Source organism: Camelus bactrianus, chromosome 31 (assembly GCF_048773025.1).
Source record: "Camelus bactrianus isolate YW-2024 breed Bactrian camel chromosome 31, ASM4877302v1, whole genome shotgun sequence".
Taxonomy (NCBI): domain Eukaryota; kingdom Metazoa; phylum Chordata; class Mammalia; order Artiodactyla; family Camelidae; genus Camelus; species Camelus bactrianus.
In genome coordinates, this window is record NC_133569.1 from 14,882,850 (window position 1) to 14,906,288 (window position 23,439).

General features: G+C 49.4%; 1 long non-coding RNA gene and 1 pseudogene across 1 annotated transcript; one reads left to right on the plus strand and one right to left on the minus strand.

The window, feature by feature from the left end:
• The first annotated feature begins 9,026 nt into the window (after positions 1 to 9,026).
• LOC105083372 (ATP synthase F(0) complex subunit j, mitochondrial pseudogene) lies at positions 9,027 to 9,218 on the plus strand (annotated as a pseudogene).
• A 7,628-nt stretch (positions 9,219 to 16,846) lies between these two features.
• LOC141575680 (uncharacterized) lies at positions 16,847 to 19,333 on the minus strand. The gene is made up of 2 exons (XR_012503390.1): positions 19,174 to 19,333; positions 16,847 to 17,204 (listed from the first exon to the last, which is right to left on the minus strand). It is a non-coding gene; the product is annotated as an uncharacterized LOC141575680 (long non-coding RNA).
• Positions 19,334 to 23,439: the final 4,106 nt, after the last annotated feature.

Below are 23,439 nucleotides of genomic sequence, written 5' to 3' on the forward strand. Positions count from 1 at the left end.
CTGAAGACTGTCCTGTCTCTGGGATTTTCGACATGGAACGTATGACCAAGAGACTGCCTCCAGAAATTGCATGTCTTACTCCTGTGCGAGCAAAATTAATGTGACTCTTTTGGCCTCAGTTTTCAAATCTGTAAAATGGGTGTAATGATAATTCTTATCTCATGGGGTTCCCGTGGAGGTTGGATGAGATGGAAATCAATGTGCTGCCTGGCACATAAGCAAATAAATAAGTATTATTCATATTATCAGCTGTGGGTGGACAAGGAAACTTGCATTCAGCCCAGTGACCCTATTCTCGCTACCTGTGCCTACCTGTGTCCTGGCGGGAGATCCGTGGACAGCTACCTATTAAGTGTTGGCTGGCTGGCCAGGAACCCTCCAGGCCCAGGAGCTCATGGCTGTGCCCTGCTTGGCAGATGGCTCCCCCATTGTGGTGACATTACTTTTGGACCAGGAGGCCCCCAGGTGACTAACTACTGATCGGGATGGGCACTTTATTTGGGCCTGAGTCTTCAGAAGAGCTCACTGACTGTAGGATTACCTGACATCCCTGCAGCGTGAGCAGAGGTGAGGACAGTATGAAGACAAGAGGCCTCAGGGCCAGGCTCTGATTGACTCTGTGTGTCCACCCTGTGTTTGAACATTTGTAAACAAAGTATAATGACAACAGTTATTGCATACTGTACACATAAATAAATTTTAGTTGGATCAAATGTATAATTAAAAAATTAAAAAAATAAAACCACAAAAATTGTAGAAAAAAATGTACTGAACATTTATATACTCTCAGGGTAAGAAAGTCCATATTACACATGACATCAAAGGTAGAAACTATAAAGGAAAGTATTTATAGGTTTAAATACATAAAAATTAAAAACTCTGTGTGGCAGAATATTCCTATGAGACATAGGAAGAAGTTATTTTCGACTTACCTGTCGGAAAAGGGTCAACATTAAAAAGAATTTTTTATTTATTATTGTATTATTTAATTATTTTATTTTGGCAAGGGGGAAATAATTAGGTTTACTTATTTTTAGAGGACATACTGGGGCTTGAACGCAGGACCTCCTCCATGCTAAGCATGTGCTCTACCACTGAGTTACACCCTCCCACCTTGGGTCAACATTTTTAATATAGAGAAAGCTCTTACAAATCAATAAGAGCAAGAAAAAGCTTCAACAGAAAATTAGGTGAAAGATATGAAAGACATTTCACACACAAAAAAATAAAAATTACCAGTTTCCATGTGAAGAAAGTTAAGCTTCGCTAATAATTTATATACATGCACATTAAAACATGAATGAGATACCATTTTTGCTCATTGGATTAAGAAAGATGAAAGATGGTCAGTGTGGCTGGAGAGCATAGTAAGGTGGGGAGGGGTTGGATCAAGATGAGCCTGGAGAGATAGGCTTGGCAAGGATTCTGGGTTTTATCTCTAGAGAGAAAAAAAAAAAAAAAAAAGGAACTCTTTGAAGAGTTTGAATCAGAAGAATTACATGATCAGGTAGATATTTTGAAAGGCTCACTTTGGTGAGGTGTAGTGAATATAGAGGATGCAGAAAGAGATCAGTTATATATCTACGTATCTCTTTTTCCTCTGTCTACACATGTATAGATACGTGGATCTATGTATCTGCCTACCTGTGTCATCTACCTGTGTTGGAAAATACCTGGAAGGGGATGCAGTTAATTCTCCACTGGTTGTTTTTGGCGATGACACATCTGGTGATTATTTTGAGCATGTACATTTTGACAAGAATTTACTGGATGCTTTGGGAGAAGTGGGTAGTGTCAAGATTATAATGAATTTTTGGCAGTTTCAAAAATGATTGTTTGTTATTTGTAGCAAGTATTCCTGAGGAAGCTTCCATCTCTGAGTTGGCAAATAAAATTATCAGATAAAATTATCAACTAATGTGGACAGTGGAGAGTATAGCACCAGAAAAAAATCAGGATACCCAGTTAAATCTAAATTTCAGGTAAACAACAAGCATATTTTAGTCCAAGTATGTCCCGTGCAATATCTGGATATACTCAGACTAAAACCTGATTTGTTGTTTATCTGAAATTCAGATTTAACTGGATACCCTGTGTTTTCATTTGCTAAATGTGGCACCTCTAAATATGGACAATCTGCACCAAGTGTTTTGGGGTCAACGGATGGGGGTGTTTGTGGGTGGGGGTGGCGTGGGATTAGGGGGTCCTTATCCTTGGGGGCACCACATTATGAAAACACCCTGTTTCAAGGTTTGGATTGGCATGTTATGAGCCCCCAGAGTTGAGGATAAGCAAATATTTCATGAAGATGCTGTTTGAACTGGATTCTGAAAGATGGTGGATTTCCCAGGAATATTGTCCACCTGTGTATAATATGCTGGACAGAGTGCTGCCTGCCCCACCTGCTGTCCCCACTGTTCTTGTTTTATGATTTGTTTTTCTCGTCACTCACGCACACTGATTCACTGATGTCTCAGCCCTTTCCTCCCTCAAGCTGGCCTCTGACTCAGCCGGTGGTGATGGCGCTGGTGGCGGTGGTGGTGATGGTGGTGATGGCTGAGTCCACAGGCCAACACACTTGGGTGCTTTGGGGCTGGAAGGGGAAGGAGCCGAGCCAGGAGGAGCCAGGCTGAGTCAGTGTTTTTCTGGGAGTAAAGTCTCCCCTTAAGAAGGTGAATGAACTGTCCTCGCCTGGCCCCACAGTCACATTTTTCCTGGTCTGTGGGTGGGGAGTGCAGCCCACCCCACCCCAACCCCACTGTTTCCCCAGGACAGGTTGTTCCTGGTTGTGGAGTAGTGAGACCTGAGAGGCACCTTTTCAATGGAAAACAAAACAAAACAAAACAAAACAGCAGTACAAACATTTAGGGTCAGGTTTGTATCTCAGAAAGGTCTGGAAAGACACTGCTGGTTTAAAGCTAGTTCCCCGGGGAGAATGATGGCATTAGGAGATTGGGGGGTCAGGGCTGGGGGCTCTTTTACACTTCTGTATATAAAAAAAACTTTTGCAAAGAAAGTGTCACAATTTGTTGAGACCAGTAACAAAGCAATAGCATGACAGAATGAATTTTAAACTAAAACCCACTTCCAAACGCAACTACTTTCATTCATCTGGAAACGCCGCGTCTCCCGGGCCGCACCCCACAGAGGTGCTGCCTTGGATGTGCACCATTTTGTGTTCTGCTGGGTTCCTTAACATTTTATCACAGCTACTTCTCTGTGTTGCTAAAAATTCCAAGTGTCACTCTTCAGGGTAGAAGGGTGGACTTTGAGCTACCAGTGACTTGTGGTGCAAACTTGTCTTCCCTGGGCGACTGACCTGACCAGCTGAGGAAAGGGGGGGGGGTGTCCCCCTTTTTTTTCCATCTGGAAATGGAGACGCTGGAAGCAGGTTCTCTCTGGGGCCCCTTCCAGGCATCATCCCTCCCCGTCACAAAGCACATCATACATAATGATCATTTGGACATAATTCTTTGTAAATCTTTATTTAATCCACCAGTCTTCCTGTTTTAAGATCACTTGGCGTAATGCAGCTCATTTATCATGACAGATACGTGGTGGTAGATACAATTTTCCCTTTCATAGATGGAGAAACTGAGTCCAGAGGTGTGGGGTGATTTACCACAGCGGCGGTCTCTTATCAGGGCAGCCCTGGGTTTTGGCTTCCCCGGGTTACGGGTGATGGATTACAGAGATCTCCACAGAGCAGACAATACGGGGAGGCTTATGTATGAGTATTAAAAAAATCCATCATCTTCCTGCCACCTCCCTCTTTTTCCTCTTTGGATTCCAAGTCACTATTTCTCCGGGGCATTTCTTTGGGGCATATTCATGAATGGGCCCCTGGGAACACACACACACACACACACACACACACACACACACACACACACACGATAATTTGGTCGCACCTACAAGGCAGATAAAGCTGAAGGGAGCCTGCAAAAGAATCTGGAGATAAAAAGTCTGGTATCTGGGCAGGTAACACCCAATTACAACAGAGCCGTGTTGACTTACACTTTTCCTTATCGGGGGAATCAGGGATTCGTGTAAATCAGAAAAGGAATTGATGGATGCTCCTTCATTGGAGTTTCTAGCCGGAGGACAGGTCTGGTTAAACAAAATATATATACTCCTTATCTACAGTGGCAACTCTCATGCAACTCCCCGCCTCCCTTCTACTCCTCGAGCCTTATAAAGACCAGGGCCTTATCTAGAGCTTGTAAGAGCCTACTGTCTAGCAGGGTCTGTGCTAAAATCACTCTGACAACGCCACAACTCAGGCCCAGCCCAAGCCATTTGGGCAGACAGACGATCTTTCCTTATCTCCGATTGTCTAGGCAATAAATGTCTTTTTCTTCAGATGGGTGTTTAGACTAGCCCGGGGGAGAGCAGCAGGTACCATCTCGCTTGGTGGGAGAAGTCTTTAAGATTTGAGGGACTTAAAAACTGGCCCACTTGCTCCGTGAGGTTCAAGGGCCCCGGTGGGAAAGAACAGACTCAAAGAGAGGGGAAGCTGCTGGGTCACGTGGGCAGCAAACTTGTGCAGAAAAAAGAACACCTGGACCAGTCAGGAGAGATGGGAGCCTGGGCTGGAGCAGGGAGTCCGAGTTTTGGTAATAAAGAAATAGGGATGGGGACTGGCGCAGAGAGGTGACGAGGGTCGAAGGAGGGAGACTGGCTTGAACTAGACGCGAGGAAGTGGCTGAGATTTTGGTGGCCTCTCAAGACCGTTGGTGTCAGAGGGCTGGGGGTGGAGAGTGGACACTGGGGGGTGGAGTCAGAGACCTGGGCGAGGCTCTGCCTCTCACCTGCTGGGAAGCCTCCCCAAGCCCCGCCCCCTCAATCCGGAGCTGGTCCTCGGGGAGCGCGGTGAGGACTGCGCCTGCGCCTGCACGGGCCGGGGGCTGAGCGAACACAGTCCCCTTGAGACTTTCCACCTGTCTAACCGGGATGTGCCTTTCCTCTCGCTCTTGGGTTTTTAGGTGCAAGTAATGATCTGGTCAGAGTGAAGATCCCGGGGGTGGCCCCGTGTCACCCAGGCCAGCATCCAATGAGAACCTGCACGTCCTCCCCAATTCCCTCCCCCCTCCGTCCCCTACCCTCGCCTCCCTTCGCAAGAAGAGTGTCTAATCTCATCCTTCAAACACCCCAACGAAACAGACGCCTCACGTTTCCTGGATAAAGCGCTTCAGAACTGCAGGGCCTGTCCGCCTCTCCTCGCCCCCAATGCAGCCTAAATTTATTCCCCTTTCTTAGTTTTTACTGGCATTTCCCTAATGATTGGTGACGTGGGACACCTTTCCTGTACTTACTGGCCCTTCATGCCTCTTTGGAGAACCATCTTTTCAAGTCCTTGGCTCGTTTTTAGTGGGGTTGTTTGGTTTTGATGTTGTTGAGTTGCACGAGTTCTTGATGCAGTCTGGAAATTAACCCCTTGTCAGATGTATGATTTGCAAATATTTTCTGCCATTCTGTAGGACCCCTTTTCACCCTGTTGACTGTGTCCTTGGGTGCATCTAAGTTTGAAATGGTCCAACTGATTTTTCCTTTTGTTGTCTGTGTTTCGGTGTCATCCTGTCTTAGTTTTAACCCATTCTTTTAATTTAATTTTATTTTTTATTAAAGTGTAGTTGATTTACAATGTTAGTTTCGGGAGTACAGCAATTGTTAACCCATTCTTGTTGGTCTATAAGGTAAGCGGGGCTTGGAGCATTGGCCCAGCGTGGAGAGAGGCCTCCTGTGAGATAGCTTTGTGACATTTACTGCAGTGTACATGCTGGGACCAGATGGTGACAACCTTGAAGGCCAGGACTGCCCTCTCTCAGCAGCCATGGGCAAAATTTGAGGCTCCTTCTTGGCCTTTGTTTCTTCTTGGCCTTATTTCAATGGTATGCTGGCATCTTTCTTCACAAGGCCACAATTTTCTAAATTGTGGGACCTCTTGCCTTCCCGGGAGGCACACAGTACGAAGACCGCACTTGTGAACAATTTCAGGGTCTTTATGGTGTGGGCTGGACAGAATGTGAGACGTGAGCTGGTCTTGGAGAGCCAGGGGCATGGGATTCCCGTGAATCCTGTCCTCTCTGTGGCCCTACACCCCCTGGGGGGGGTGTGTAGAGAGAGATACTGAGAGAGAGAGAGGTTTGTGGCTACTCAGCCCTTTCCCCTTGGGAGGAGGCGAGCCCCTCTGTCCACATCTGGGTCAGAACCCGCCTTTTCCCTGCAGGGCCGACTCTGGTGCAGACTCTCCTAACTTGTTTTCCAAGGTGACCATTTTGTTCTACTTCAGATACCAGCTTGTAATTCATTTTATTTTTATTGTGAAAAATTCTATTTTAACTATGAAATTAACTCATACTCTCTGGCTAAATTTTGGAAAACATAAACATATGCAAAGAAGAGAACAGGAGCCCCCAGCCCACCCCCACAGAACATTTGTTCAGACATAGCCTCTCTGGGCTCAGTAGAGGGCGAGGGGCTGGAATGTAGACAGTCAGACAGGGACACAGAGCTACATGTAGGGATGTGTATGTTCATAGTTGATGTCATCCTGTATTTCATTCCCTGGACCTCCAACCCCACCCCCTCCTCTGTCTCAACTTCTTATGTTGCTGAGAAAACAGAAGCCACCTGCATCTGTCTCTGAGCCTGTCTGCCCCTCCTTCCTGCCTGGGCATGACCGTGCTGTCCTGGCTGTCATAGGAGGCCACTCCCTTCTCTCCCCTGGACTGGACCCCATTCCTTCCTGATGCTCAGGGCGTGGCTCCAATAGACCTCCCCTCTCTCCTTTGACTCATGTGTTCTTTCTCTCCTGGGTCACTCCGACCATCCCCAGACGCAGTATGATAACTCTTCTTGAGAAACCAAATTCTCCCTTACTTAATTCCACATTCCCTTGAATGAAGGAAAGACCATCCCCATCCTTGGAGGGATAAGTGGGTGCTCTCAGCCGGAGCAGCAGGTACTTACACTGAGGTCACGGAGGCAGTTCTGGGAGGGGTGCCTGGGGTCAGAGTGTTCAGGGCTTTGATTGTGTCATTCCGTGTGAGAGAGGGAATCACTCCGGGTTTCTGGGGAATGGGGCCATGGGGGCTCCTGGGGTTGCCTGGCTCAGGTTACTCTGGTAGCAGCGAGGAGAAGTCGGGGAGAGCCGTTGGGAGGCCGGTGTCCCAGCCCAGATAGGAGGGGACACTGGCAGTGTGTCTGAATGTCTGTGAAAGGGGGGTTCCCTCACTCTTTATAAGTGGCCTGAAGAGGAAGACGAAAGGCAAGTGGTTTCTACAATGCAGTGGTGGGAAGGTGTATTGGAAGCAAGGCTTCCAGCAGGGACGGAGGTGGTGAGGTTTGTCACCTGGCTCTTTCAGGGTCTCGGCCAGGACAACTGATGGCAGGTGGTCCTCAGTGCCCCCGTGCTTGGAAGGCGGTAAGGAAGATGCTCATGGGGAAGGGCCCTTGGTTTGATTTGCCATCATTCACTAGTAAGATGAGAGAGGCCCCAAGCGTGGAGGGGATTCCTTGGGAAAGCAGGAAAGGGGTTTGGTGAGAGGAGGGCCTTGGCAGTCTGGGATCTGGGGAGGAGAACGGTGGGCGGTGAAGCCACGGGGGGAATGGGGACATCTCTGGGCAGCTCCGAGTAACAGGGCAGCCGGGAGCTGGAAGGTGGGAGACGAGCAGGAGATGCCGAGGGGTCCTGAAGGTGATTCCACCTGGGGAGGAAGTCTTTTCAGGAGCAGACAGGGCTGGGCTCAGAGAGGAGCCTGTTGAGCCCCACAAGGCCTCCTGGGTTCCTCTTCTTATTCAGGTGAAAGGTGACATTTTCACTTCTGAACTTGGAAAGTGGGACCCTCCCAACCTGTCCCTTGTAAAGGGAGCGCCAACGGCCAATTGGTTATTTATTTCTTTCTAATCCTGTAGTTTTATGGGGCCGTAAACGAGGACAGCAGGGAATTAATGAAAAAGGTGTAGCCAAGACAAACAGCAGAGTCCTTGCCCATGTGGCACTCACAGTCTAAAGGTGTGCGTGATGCAATCCCGGGCCCTGAGCTCCCAGGAGGCCAGGGTGGAGCTGCCTGGCCGGCTGGGCTGCCAGGAGGTGGGTGGGAGTGGCTTTGACCCTCAAGGAGTGACTGACGGAGGGTCTTCCCCAGCGCAGGAGATGGACACTGGCAGGGAGCCGGCGGTGGGGCCTCTGGAGTGAGGCAGCGTGGGGAGGGACCCAGAGCTCATCTTCATTTCGGAGAAATCAAGGGAGGGGTTTGTAGATGAGTGGATGGGGAAGTGGGCAGCAGACTAGAATAAGGTCAGCTGGTGCCGGCTCTACAGCAGAAGTGACCAAGAACCTCTGGAGCCAGGGGCAGGTGCTGATTCTGGGTGCCTTCCCTGAGGGAGCCACCTGGCGTGGCTGGGGATGTGTTTAATCCTGATGCGATTAGGGGGCCTGTGTGGCTCTCCTTCACGAGTTCATGAACAGTAATCTGGACATCTGGAGACTTTAGCAAGTTCTGGACATGTGCAGGAGTGAGGAGGATGGCTGTCCTCATGACACGGCTTCACTGGATGCGTGGTCCACGGGGAGAGGCCGGCATGGGTTCGTGGGTGGTTATCTAGTGAAATCCCTCAGCAAAGATGGGAGACTCACCAGGAGGCAATGCTTTGTGCAAAGGATTCTTAAAATTCCTAAATTCAACCTTGATGACGTTAAATGATATAAGCCAGTCACCAAAGGACAAATGTATGATTCCTCTTATGTGAGGTTCCCGGAGTAGTCAGATTCATAGAGACAGAAAGGATGATGGTGGCCATGGCCTGGGAATGGGGAGGGGGAGTCCATGTTTAATGGGAACAGAGCTTCCGTTGAAGATGAAGAAGTTCTGGAGATTGGATAGTAGTGATGATTGCACCAAAAAAACATGATCATAGTTAATACCATTGACATCTGCATTTGAAAATAGTCATGATGGAGTGACCTTTCTGACTCATTGGTTGTGGGCTGGGGCTGTGTGAGCGGCTGGTCCTGGGCCGAGATGCTTCAAAGCCTCATTAAGAATGTTTGGATCCCCATGAAGCCCTACTGTACCCAAGTTTACTGGAGATTTGGGTGGGAATGGGGTTGATGGACCATCTTTTATAAAATCAGGAGTGCAGATAAAAGTGCAGATACAAGAAGTAAAGGCTTGAAATCTTCCAGCCCTGTGCCGGCTCATGGTCACCACTAACCAGCTTTACGTGGACGGAACGTCGGTCTGGCTGTGTTGGATGGGAACCTGGGATGTTGTGTTGGCTTGTAGGAGTGCTGCTGCCTCTGCATATATTTAAAAAAATGAGTTATGATGGTACAGATTATGTGTATTTTTTTACAGTTAAAAAATCCATTAAAAAACCCCAAATTTCACTTTGAATGGACTTCCTGCGTAGCAAGCTGGCTCGCACCTTGACTTAGCTTCCTGAGCCAGTAGACGGTGGCTGACTGAGAGCGAGGCACCCTGTCACTATCTGGTCATAATAAATGGACAAACACCGCCCTGACCTCAAGTCAGTCTCCTCTGAGTGGTGGCCAGACCCTCAGAGCTTGCTCACTTCTGGGGGAAAGTGAACGTCCAAACATCCAGCCCTGAGCCGGCAAAGAAGAGGCCCAGGGTCTGAAGCCCCAGCACCCAGCTACCCCTGTCCTCTCCCCCAGCCACAGCAAAGAGGCCGGGAAACAGAAATGGAACGTATTGGTTGGCAGCAGCCAGCTGTTTGGAAGAAGTGTGATTTTTAGAGGCTGATACATCTGGACTTACATCACGATCGTGAATGAGCAAGCTGCTAACTGCCCCTTCCATAAGCCGTAGCTTCCAAATCTGTAAAATGGGCTCAATATTACTTATCACTTAGGATCGGGGGAGTAGCTATTCAGCTTAACTTCCATAGCCCCCCACCCCCCAACACTTTTCTTTTTTTAGTGATACGTGTCTTAGTGCGTTCAGGTGCTATGACAGAATCCCATAGACTGGGCTAGGGGGACTCAAACAACAGACATTTATTTCTCACTGTCCTGGAGGCTGAGACGTCCGAGATCACGGTGCCAGCAGGCTCGGCGTCCGGTGAGAGCCCCTCCTGGAGGCTGTGTCCTCGTGTGGCTGGAGGGATCGGGCAGTTCTGCTGAGTCTTTTATAAGGAACCAAATCCCATTCATGAAGACTCCATCCTTACAACCTAATCACCCCCAAAGGCCCCAGCTCCCAATACCATCACTTTGGGGGTGAAGACGTCCACATAGGAATTTTAGCAAGGAGCACAAACTTTCAGACCATAGCAGTGTAATTTCAGAAATACACAGCAAGCTCTTTCCTTTCCATTGAGATTTGTAAGAAAAGGGCAGATGCTCTTCTGCTATGGAGTTTTGGAGGTAGAGCAGAGACATAAAATGTTCTGAGGTTCCTTTGACCCTAAAATCCTGCGTTAAAGGGGTGACCCTTCTATGTGCGGCGGCTTCTTTGGGACTGTCTTTTTCTGATTAAGTTTGTGAATATCTCAGTGAAAACCCCACATTCCACCAATGAGCAGAGAGTTTTTTAAGAAAGCTGATGAGGAGCAGAGGTGAAGATGTCTTAATGGCCTTCAGCTCACAGCCAGCCCTTTGCAGAGTCGAGGCCCAGAGTCGGTGGCAATCGGGACAGGTGCCCAGACCCACCCACATGGAGGTCAAAGTGACCTCCTTCCAGCTCCTGACCAGAGCCAAACAAGATGAGGCAGGAAGTGTTGTCATCTGGATTTTAAAATATAAAGTCAAACATCTGAGCACTAGGAGCCCTCCAGAAACTAGGAGTTCTGGAGGAAAAATACATTGGAAGAGTGAACATTTCGTCTTTTCACTGGCAGTAAGCAGACATAGGCTGAGAGCTGTAGTGGGGGAAAAAGAGCTGAGGAAACGGGAAGTAACAGTGCAGGTGAGGATGTGGAGAGACTAGAACCCTCGGCACTGCTGGTGCGAACGTAAAACAGGGCGGCCGTGTGGCCAACAGCATGGCGGTGCCTCAAAAAATTAAACATAGAATTGCCAGAGGACCCAGCAATTCCGGTTTTGAGTATGAACCCCAAAGAACTGAAAGCAGGGTTTCAGAAAAATATTTGAACACCCATGTTAATAGCAGCATTAATTACAGAAGCCAAAAGGTGGAAATACGCCAAGTGTCCATCCATGGCTGAGTGGATCAACAAACTGTCTTTCCACACAACGGAGTGTTATTCGGTCTCAAAAAGGAAGGAAATTCTGGCACCTGCTACAACGTGGAGGAACCTGGAGGACCTTATGCAAATGAAGGAAGCCAGACCCAAAAGGATAAATGCTGCAGACTCCACTTACTTGAAGGACCCAGAGCAGTCAGACTCTCAGGGACAGAAAGTAGAATGGGGCTGCCAAGGGTGAAAGGAGGGGAAATCGGGAGCTGTTGCTAAATGTGTAGAGGGTTTCAGTTTTGGTTACCGCGGTTAATCTGAAAAGAGAGCTGAGGACATGGATCCAGACAGAATGGACTCAGGGGATCGGGAGGGACGTGTGGCCCCTGCTCTCCAGGGACGACTGATGGGAGGGTCTGCTCTCAGACCCGCCGGACGCTACTCCTCTTCCTTGGCGTCCTGAAGCCCCAAGGACGAACCACCTGTCTGTGAAGCCGATGTTTACTGAAGGCCTGGGTGACAGAGAGGGGACAGCCCTCCCTGTCTGTGCCTGCTGTGCCGTCCTGAGGGGGGACATTGTCTCCCACCCCCAGTAAGTCCGAGAGGGAGACCCCAAATCTGAATTTAAAGCCAGCATCGCGGGTTACTCTGATCCCAGGGGGCATCAGTCCACGTTCTGAGAAATGCTAAAATAGAGAGTGAATCGCAAAGCACTGGAGGTCCTTAATCTTTCCTCCTTTGGTCCCAACCAGATATAGTGATGGGGCCACAGCTGTGTGATGAGACAGGACCGGCTGACTCCAGTCTTGGGAAGTCTCGTAGGAGCGCCAGCAGCAGTCGTCGTGGTAACGGTGCTAATGGTGGTGAGAGCCGAGGTAATACTCATGGTAGTGACAGTAGAGGTAATAGTAATGGTGGTGATAGTTTGGCAGACCTGCCTCCTGCGGGCTTAGGACAGAAGATGCCGGTGTGTGCGTGCGTGTGCCTGACTATGCGTGTACACTCCCGAGTGCGTGTGTCTGTATGGGGGGCGGCTGGAGGTGGGAGTGTGCAGGGGAGGAGGCTCGGTGCTGAGTGTTGCACCCCTTGGGGACAAGGGACAATAAAGAATCATCACCACGTTTGTAGGCGGCAGCCTCCGTTTGGCCTTGGCTGCACACTGGGGAACCTTATGAGAATATTGGAGCCTGAGTCCCACCCCCGAGACTCTCATTTCTGGGCACCAGGATTTCCAAAGCTCCCCACGAGGGTTTACTGAACAGCTGGGCTGGGAGCCGCTGCTCCCCCAGGGCCAAATAGAGGAGTCCCCAGCCCAGAGTTGCCAGAGCTGGGCTTGGTCCAAGGACTGAGGGAGCTGTGTGCTGTGTGAGGGAGGCTACCTGTAAGCTATTTATGGCCTGCTTGAATTACTGGGTAAATATTTACCTGAGACTCCGATGTCCCAGGAGCTACCTGTTGTTCCCACGGGCACAGCTCTGGTGAAGTGGGAGCACCTTTGTCTGGTCTGGGCTCTGCCAGCCAAGAGATGGGTGACCCAGAGGCAAAAGTTCCCCCTAAGGACATGGTGCCAGGTTCCCGAGAAGAGACGCCTTGGCGACGTGTGGGAGGAGGCCTGAGTGCAATCGGGCTAACTTGCTCCTGGGAATTAGGAGAGCTTGGCCATGTGTTTTAAGCTCCCTGGACCTCGGTCTCCTAATCTGTACAAGGATGCCTGCCTCCTACTTGAGGATGAAACGGCACACCACAGGGAACCTGCTCGTCTCACAGCAGCTGCTCAGTCAACAGGCGTTTCTTTCTTTCCCTGGACTCGAACACCTGCCGACTGCCTGGTCCGCGGGATGCTGCTTCACCCTTCTTGATGTGGCATCAGCGTGCGTTAACCAGTGAGACTCTGATGGGGACCGGCCGGAGGAGAGGGCTTGTCCCTTCCCTGTTAGGGGCTGAAGTGTGTCCTGCCCCCAGGTTCTGTGTTGAAGTCCTAGCTCCCAGGACCTCAGAACGTGAAGAAGAATGTGAACGTATGTGAAGATCGGGTCTTTAAAGAGGTAACTGGGGTGGGCCCGGTTCCAGTATAAGAAGAGAGATTAGGATACAGACACACAGAGAGGGAAGACCCTGTGAGGACACAGAGAAGATGTCCTGGCCATCTACAAGCCAAGGAGAGAAGCCTCAGAAGAAACTGACCCTGCTGACACATGGATCGCAGACCTCTGGTCTCCAGAGCTGGGAGAGGATTCATTTCTGTTGTGTAAGCCCCCAGTTGTAGTGCCACGGCGACCCGAGCAGACTGGTCCACGTCCCCATAGTAAACCCGCTCCAGACCCTCCCTGAACATCAGCCACCTTGACCTCATATTACTCAGCCATAAAAAAGAATGAAATAGTGCCATTTGCAGCAAACTGGATGGACCTGGAGATGATCATGTTAAGTGAAGTGAGTCAGACAGAGAAAGATAAATGTCATGTGATATCACTTATATGTGGAATCTAAAGAAAAATGATACAAATTCTATTTACAAACCAAAAACAGACTCACGGACGTAAAAACCAATTATGGCTACCAAAGGGGGAAGGGCGGGGGAGGTGTAAATTAGGAGTTGGGAACTAACAGATACACATACTGTATATAAAAGAGATAAACAACAAGGACCTGCGGTAGAGCACAGGGAACTATATTCGATTTCTTGTAATAACATATAATGGAAAAGAATCTGAAAAGAAAAAAAAATACATACGTGTATAACTGAATCATTTTGCTGTACACCTGAAACTAACACTGTTAATCAATTGCACCTCAATAAAAAATAAAATTAAAAAATATAGTCCAACCAAAAAAGAAAATCCCTGACCTCCTACTTTGCCTCCTCCAACCCTATAGGATCAATCACGACATCCTAAAATGTCCCACCTTTTCCTGTCACTATCACAACCCCTCAGCCACCTTCATCCTTTGCTTTCTCACCACTGCATCCTCCCTCACTGTCTCCCAGCACCAGACCATGCCCCAGTTCATTTTCAAGTTCAAATGTGATCACAGACCGGGTTCCTCTTCACCTGCCTGGCCCCTCCCATCTCCTTCACGGCAGGCTGTACTCCAGCCACACAGACCCTTCATGGTTTCTGGAATATTCTGGGTTAATTCTCATACCCCTTGGGCCTTTGAGCTTCTGGCGCACCCTTCTTTGGCTTCCCTGCCATCCAACTCCTATTCATTCTTCACAGCCCTTTTTAAATGTTCCCTTCTTGGAAGCCCTCCTGGACCCCCTGAGAGCAGGATTGCCCCTTTCCTCTTCTCCCAGCCCGTGTGCACGTGTGCACAGCCCCCATGACATGCAGTTCTGAGATGCTCTGTCTCCGTGTCTTCCTTCCCACTCAGAGTGTGAGTGGGTTAAGATCAAGGACCAGGCCTGATTATCTTACAGTCCAAGCATGTAGTTCAGCGTCTGGTGCGGTTGGTGCCCAATGGTTGCTTCTCGAAGGAAGGGGTGGGGTGGGCAGTTTGGGCCAGGCTCGGGGGTGCCTTGCACCTTGTAGCATACTTAGCATCCTCCCGGGCCTCTGCCCACTGGGGGAGTAGCCCCACCCCCTCTCAGGTTGTAACAACCCGCGTGTCTCCAGACACGGCCAAATGTCTCCGGGCACAGAATCGCCCCGGTTGAGAACCACCGTTAGGCTTGCAGAGGTCTCTAAACCTCTTGAGAGAAACGCTGTCGGCACATCCAAGGTTGGAGTGATGCTGACGCTGATTGTTTTAAAAATAAATTTTATTTTATTTTTTAATAGAGAGACTAGGGATTGAACCCAGGACCATGTGCACGCTAAGCATGCGCTCTCCCGGTGAGCTGTACCCTCCCCCTGATGCCGATTCTGTTAGAGCACGAATCAGAGATAAACAGCAATTTTGGAGGCTTTGTGCTGCAGGGGGTCCTACGAGAAAGTGGCGGCCTGGCAGGGGATTCTCTCCTAGTAATACAGATGAGGGGACTCTTTTTTCCTGAAATTTTGGCTTGAGTTTCCTACTGAACTGGGTACAAGCCCACGGGGAGAGGACACACTTTCAGCAAGCGGAGGCCCTGATGGCATCGGGGTTACGATTTTCAGAAACTGGATTGGCAGCGGCTCCACCTCCCTCCAAATTCAGTCCCCTCTTTTCCTTTAGTGATTTTCTCCAAAATCACATTGGCCCTGAAGCTTCACCAGCGCCCCGCCCCCAGTAAGTATCAGCGCCCTCTGAGCACCTTGAGTAGACCTCATTATATTAGATTTGTCCACTAAGCATCTGGGCATCTCTCCGCGTCCCTGTGGTCCACCTCTGTCCCTCTCAGGCCCAGCTTGGTGGCTTGAGGAAAAGTATGCTCCCTCCTGAGTGGACCCTGACCTGCTCTGGGGGCTTCTTTTTGTGGGGGAGAACTGTGGCTTCAGTTTCCTCTTTTGTGAAAATGGTGTCATATTATCGACATTACTGTGCACATGAAGTGTCAGGCGCTCACTGATGTCAGCTCTTCTTGGTCCTACGAGCCAAGGCACAGAGCTCTGTCGTCCAGCTGCAGGGCAGGTGACAGCTGGGCAGGCTGCTCTTTCTGAATCAAAGGAAACTCTTGGGCAAGAAATTCCTCTTACCTGGCAAACCAGCGCAAGCCCACAGCAACCTCATCATTGTCCACTCTTGTCTTCTTAAAAATCAAATTCCCCTGAAAGGTAGCATGTGGGGCCTTTCCAAGTAGAGATGCAAGATAAAATATAGGACACCCCATTAAATACGAATTTCAGATTAACAATGAACAGCTTTCAGCCTGCGTGTGCTCTCAATACAGCACAGAACGTACCTACACTGAAATTTATTCATTGCTCATCTGAAATTCAAATTTCACAAGGTGGTCTGCATTTTTGCATGCTCAGTCTGGCACCCCTGCCTACCAGCCTCCATGTCTTGGATAAACCCATTTGTTAGGCTGTTTTGAGAAAGCTGGTTTGGAGAGGAAGGGAATGTATATCTCATGGAACTCCTTCTTGGTGGTAACCAGTGACAAAGACTTACTTGATCAAACATTAGTCAGGCTTCTAATCTTTTCCCAGGCTCCTCTGTGTACTGGCTCGTAAAACCTAGCTTTTGCAAGAACCCTACTGAGTCAGTTTAACCAGATGCCCCCACCCTCAGTATCTGATCAAGTTCCTCGTCCCCCAGTACCCCCCAGATGATGTCTGATCGCCCGCCTTGCCTTCATCCAGAATTCTGTTACGTCAGTTTAGCCAGAACCTCCCTCAGCCCTGATACTTCCTCCCTGTAGTTTTCCATCCATTGACCCCCACCGGGTTCCTTGGCTAGAAATCCCCCTTGCTGGTGCTGTGCTCAGTGCTGAGCCCACCTCTCTCTCCCACTGTGAAATCCCATCGCAGCGGTCCTTACACCTGCTGTGATCATCCTGAGTAAAATCTCCACTCCCCCATCTTTCTGAAGGTCCGTGGGCTATTTTTTTTTTCTTTAACAGCAGGACGGTAGCCCTGATGGGTCATTGCATTTGGATCGGTTCACCAGCTGAGTTTTATCTGTCATGAAACAGCTTAAAAAAACAAGGAAGCCTCGTTCCCACTGATCTTGTGGCTTTTACATGAAACATGCGTGTAAGGCTTCTGTGCTGGCCCCTTTGCTCAAAATTTTTTGGCAAAGATGACCAAAAAATAGCTTCTGGAGAAATTATTTATTTAGTATTAATGGGGCAAAGTTAGATCTTGGCTAGACATTTCAAGTAAACAGGATCACTCCACATGGAGTTGTTTGAAACCAGAGATTTCCTGTGACCCCCAGTTTTAACAAGCGCCAGAGAAGTTGTATTTATAGAAACCCCGTTAATTTTACTCCCCCCCTCACATTTAATCCCAAATACAACAAATCCCGGAACGTCTGCAGACAGCGGCCTGTTTGATGGATGAGGCCAGAAGGTGATCCCTCGATGTGGCTGTGTTGATGAATGGAGCTGTGGGTTGAGGTTGTCACAGCGAGACTGGGGCAGATGCCAGTGGGTAGACAATATTTTCAAGAAGCTGCAAACACAACCAATTAATAAAAACATTAACCCCCCAGCACGCAGTATCTTTCGGTCAAGTTTCTCGGAGGGCTTTGCAAACCGCTCTTGACCTCGACAGCTTTAAGAGTTCCCAGGCAGAGCTGGAAGCACTGTGGCTTTCCCATATTTCTTTCCTGAGCACGCTACCATCTCTGTCTAAACCCACGTTTGCTGGCGCACTTTCTGGAAGCCCCTGTCGGAGGAGCTCCCAGTAGGATGGACCGCTGTTAAGACTGCAGGAAATTTCTCCTACGCAGGGTCTCCCTAGTCCAGTCAGAGCTCGAGAACTAGAAGAGATCTCCAAAGGGAGAGAGAGGATTCCCCCAGTTCTAAAAGAAGATGGTAGAAAGAATGGTGGAAAGACTATCAGAAGGCCCGGGTCTCAGCCCTGGCTGTGGGTGACATTGGGCAAGTCACCCAACTAGGCTGACTTACTTTTCTCATCAGTTAAACGAGGAAATGACATCACCTGTTCTGCCAGGCTGTTCTGAGGGGTTTGTAGGAGAAAACGCATGGAACTGAAGTGTAAATGGTGGTTATTGTAATCAACAGCTGAATGGGCACCCGAGCTGAGGCATGTCTTTGGACCTAGCGCTGTGGGATGACCCTTGGAGGCTATGGAGACGTCACTGGGCCATCATTCCAGCCTTCTCAGAAGGCCTGGTAGAGATTTCCAGCCACACCTGGGGGCACAGCCTCACTGGTGACCTGCCACCTCTTCCACGGCCCCTCAGGTGGCCACCGCCCTCTCTTCGGCCAGTGTTTGTCTGATTACCAGTAGCATTTCTTTTCAATGATAGAGAAACGGAAAGATGTGACAAGAAGAGAAAATACCAGAATGAATTGCAAGCAGTCAGGGTGAGTATCAGTTTGTGACGCTTTCATTTAGGAAATTTTATGCACATCTATATGTGCGTATATTGGACTGCAATTAAAAAGACATTTCTTAACATGAGTTGTGTTTAAAAAAAAAATCAGAAGTGCTGCTTTAGGCAAAGACAAATATGATTTCATCACTTGGGCAGCTTTAGGTCCAAAATCCAGCCTAGGATGTGAGTGCTGACAGCGTCCCCAAGGCGAGGAGCCCAGAAATGCCTTCTTGATTTGAGTCACAGGACTGGTGTCATGACACCACCATTGTGCCACCAGACAGGTTCTAATCCCAGCTGTCAACTTAGTAGCTCGGAGCCTCTCTGAGCCTTACTTTCTAATGCTCAACACAGGGGGCTGGCTTCCCTGCGCCCCAAGGCTGCTCCCAGTGCTAACGTTCTGGGGTGTGTGAACTCTGGCTGTTCTTAGGGAACTGTTTGGGCTTCCTCAGTGGGGGAGGAGCTGAGCCCAAGGCCATGCTTGTCTTCTTGCACTTTAGGACCACAGCTCCAGAGGGGACCGCCGCCCAGATCACTATCCTCCCTTCTCCTGGGCTCTCCACAGCACCTCCAACATGCTCGGCGTGTGCAGACATGGAGGTGTTTTCCAGGCATTTCCCCTCAAGATTCTCCCTTGATGATGACAGTTTTCACCCATTCGGATAACGTGGGGGACACTTGGGTGGCACTCTTTGGCAGCGAGATTGGCAATCCCAGGCATCTCTCAGCTTTGTCCTCCAGAGAGGTTCTCCAGACACAGTGTCACCAGTCCTTCTGTCACCTGGAGGCAAAGCACCCCAGTTCACCCACTTCCAGCACCGAGCAGAAGCTCCTCCCCAACTCCCTCCTTCTCTGTCTTCCTCTCTCAGTTTCCTTCCTCCTCTTCCCTTCACTTTTCATTTAAATCACACTATCTCTGAAGCAGCTTCCTAGTTTGTAAACAGATTTAGCTGGTATGTTTTTACTTCAGAGAAAATGTTTGCGGAGACATAAGGAAAGGCAGCCTGCAAACGGTATCGCTTTGACAATTGCATGTTGTAAATGCTGTGTGATTGTTGGAACAGAGGCTACACCAACCTGATGTTCTGACACTGTGTTTTCTGGTTCCTTATGATCCTTGAATCTGAGGCTTATTCATTTGGAACAGTTTATCGCTTCTTCAGCAGAGAAGGGTGAGGGTGATGCTTTCCTTAGAAGTTACCTTCAGTAACCGTCTAACAAAACATCTGAGGATGCAGCCCCTAAGAAGCACAAAAGTGACAACCACTTCAGACGGTAGTGATCAGAAATCCACAACTTGGTGGTTTTTTCTTAGAGCGAACACTTTACCATCCTTTCTTATACTCCCAGTTAAGATTCTATTTCTAAAATTTTTCATTTTATTAACAAAATGGTATAAAAATACCCCCCTCCCCCAAGCCTGCCCCCCGGCCCTCCCCTCCTTCTGTATTGGGTGGGGTTGGCATCTCTGAGGTGGCATCGGGGGGAAAGGATTCCTGAAGCTGAGTGGGATGTGCCGGAGCCCCCGTGTTAGCCCTGATGCCCCGAGAAGCAGATGCCAAAAAGGGATTAAGGCCTGTGGGAGAGAAAGTGGGGAGGCGCTGGGAAAGCTGGGAGGCGTGTCAGTCTGCGGGTCTTGTTGGAGTGGAGGAGAGGAGAGAGCTTGGGTGGGAGTTTCTAGACTCAGAGGCCATTGAAGGCAAGTTTAGAGGAGCATAGAGGGGTCTTCAAGCTCCACTGACCATCAGAGGCGTCTGGGTGTCCCAGGGACATTGCCTGGTGCTCCGCATCATTCAGCCAGTGGCTGGAAGCAGCCCCTGACAAGTGGGAAGCATGGCCTTCTCAGAAACATCTCAGAAACGTTGCCAAGGATTTCAGAGTCTGGCGCCGGGGCCCCTGGTCCATCAAGCCCTCTGTAGTTGGGGGTCTGCAAGGCTCGTTCTTGTGGCCACACTGGCCGATCTGGCCATTTTTGTACCTACCTGTTGAGATTCTCCTGCCTTCTTTACACCCTCTTTCCTTAAAGATGCTTTTGCAGTGGGAGGACCTTTCTGTTCTGTTGCTGGTTACTCACTGCATAACCCACAGCTCAATTGTGCTGCTTACAGCTCAGCAAATGGACCTCCCCCAGTTTGGTTCCCAGGTTCCAATAGCTGGGGAAGCAAACAGCGCCGGGAGTGGCTGTGCGCGTCTAGGGCATTATCGAGTTCCAATGGGGTGACTCGCAGGTGCCCCGTTTATCGTCCTGATGCCATTCTGGGGCGTATCTGCTCAAGGGGCAGGTCGGGTCTCCTCCCTTGCAAGGACTGAGTGCACATTTTGTGCCCCACAGTGCCTGAGAGGACAGCCCAGCACTTGGGAACTCTCTGCCCCTTGGCAATTTAGATGACTTTGGTTCCAGTCCTGTTTCCTAGGCTGGGTGAGGCCTCCTGGGAGTTCTGTGACTGGCCAGCCCCACTTCCTTATGGCTCTCATCTCTGCCCTGAATCCAGTGTCTGCTCCGTTCCCCCTCCTGCCAGCTGGCACCGCTTGGGACCCATCCCTTAACTAAGAAATCTAATCACACTTGTATTTCATAAGGTTAGTAAATTGATGGAGGCTTCAGGTTTCGCTGGTCAGGCTCACCACAGAGACATCCTTTCACCCCCCGGCTTCCCCTCTCCTTGGGCTCCCCGTCCTTTACCCAAACCTGTGTTCTCTGCAGTATCCGGTCTGGTCTGCAGCTCACACTCAGGCCCTCTGGGTGGGGCGGGTAGCCTCCTGTGCTCTGAGTGTTCCTCTCCCAGGTGCCTCCCCACCCTAACGCTGCCTTCTCCTGGCCCCTGGATTCTGGGAAGGGCGATTCTCCATCTCCATATAATCATTTTCTGCAGACCTTTTTTTTTCCTTCTCAAAATTATGCCAAAGTTATAAAAGAGTTGCAAAAATGGCCAAAAAACTACATACCCAGATCCCCCAAATGTGAGCATCTTACAGAACCACAGTCCGATGATCAAAAGGAAGAAACGGACACTGATGTGCTTTATTATCTAATCAGCAGGTCTGATTCAGATTTTCCAACTGTTCCACTGACGCCCTTCTTCTGGTCCAAGATCCAGTTCAAGTCAGGCCCACAGGCTATATTTAGTGGCCATGTGGCCTTAGTCTCTTTTAATCCAGATTCAAGATTAGGGATCAGCAAACTTTTTTTGTAAAGAACCAGAGAGTAGACACTTTAGTCTTTGCAGAATGTATGGCCTCTCTTAACAGTAATTTTTATTTGTTCTGAGGGAATACCTGCCAAATCTAGGCCAGTGGATTCTGCAGATGGGAATAAATCGTCCCCCCAATACATTTCCCCATTCACAGTGCCTGACAACCCTCTGCATTTATTCAGTGTATTTTAAGCAAACGTCTCCTGCTTACGACATGTCTGTAGGCGATGGCTGAGTGTTCGCCATCCTTGTATTGGGCCAGGAGGAGCAAATGCTTTCTGAGCCTGACAGCGTAGGCAGTGGGGCAGGTGCTGAGTCTGGGCTGTCTGCTCTTGGCATCATTTAGACGCAGGCTCTGTCCCCAGCTGCCCGGTGTTCCCTCCCCTCTCCTCCCCCACAATCAGAACGCCCCGGGAAACAAGCTGTTCTTCATATTTCCTCTTCCTCCAAGTGGGACCCTTGGAATCCCAGACAGGCCGAGTCAGCTGAGGACCTGGGAGAGGGCAAGGGGGTGGGGGAGAGGGATGGAGGGGCGGCCCTGCGTCTCCTTAGCCATCAAAGCCAGCATTGTTCTCAAAGAGTTAAACTGCATACCAGGCTTGCAATTAGCAAGGAATAATGGGGTGTGATGGGTGTAGAACAGCGGCTGGAACTGATTTTCTGCCCTGCAGTGAGAAACCGCCCTGCTGATTCCCCTTCCTTATTTCCTGGTAACTTGCAGGCGGCGGGCTCAGCAGAGCAGAAATCCTTGGGGTGGGGGAGGGGAGGGCCGGGGAGCAATCTGTCTTTGAATAATTTAAACAATGCAGCCCAGCCAAGCTAAATGGAGCTTATCAAATGTTACACCTCTTAAAGCTGCAACCAGAGGCGGCAGGATATTAACTGTAAAGCCCTCCTTCTGCTCAGAGGGAAACCAAGGAATAGACCTGCTACGCAATGGAAAGAAAGGGGAGTTTGAGGGGCGGCAGGAGACAGGATTTGAAGGTCAGATCAGTAGCTGGAAGGAAGAGGAGGATATCCCAGGACAGCACAGGGACCCCGTTCACAGGGCATCTGACACTGGGCTATTTCCCTCCCCTGCTAAGACTCACTCACTTCTAATGCTAGAAGACCCTGACTCCAGCTGGCCTGAGCAAAGGGTTTTTTCCCTCGTGCAGCGAAAGTGTCTAACAGAGCAGCTTGATTCAGGGCTCAAATGCTGTCCGCGTTTCTCTCCATCTCAGCTGTGGAACAAGTCATGACGCTGTTGCTCTGTGGCCTTGAATCTCTTCTGTTCTGTGATGTTGGGTCTCATAATGACAGTGATAATAATGACAGGGATGATGATAACACAGTCACTGATCACGTATGATGTGAGAAAACATACAATCTTTCATTTTACCCTTGTGGCAATCCTGTGAAATCAGTCATTATCCTCACATTACAGATGAGGAGCCAGGCACGTGAAGCCTGTTTGTCGCATGAAAGTGTAGCTGGGACAAATATCGTGGGGAATCCAATTTGATTGTATGAATTCACATTATTTTATGAGAAACTGAGACCCTGGACTCTGGACATAATTTGGGTTAGAGGAGTGAGACTCAGGGGATAGCCCCGCTTCCATCGCTCAGCTAACTTGTGTGTGTGGCAAATCTTATCTCTGGCCATCGTGTCTCCTTCCTATGAGAATATTGGAACAAATTATTTTCTAAGAGTCCTCCCAGTGTGAACATTTGAACCATCTGTATTGGTTCTCATCACTTTCCCCCTGGGGCCCATATTACTTGAGTGAGAGGTGTCTCCTGTGTGGTGCGGAAACCCAGAGACAAGTTTCCTAGCGAGGGCCACACGAGAACTGTTATGATGTTGGAGATTTTGTCAGCTATCTATAAATACCTACATTGCCAAACATTTGAGGTACCAGGTAGTAGTTCTGTTGGATGACTGTCGGGATGGGAAGGGGACACACAGCTAAATCAGGTGACAGATGATGAAGAATTGTTGGCTGAAGATTCAAAAGAGGCACAACCCTGAACTCAGGGCATCTGAAGGGCTGCTATGGAGGAGGACTTTGCAGAGGACACCTTTAATGCTGCGAGATCAGGACTCTGTTTTTCTGTGCATCTGAAACTGTGACCTTGGGAGCACAGGGCAGCCATCTTTCCCACCC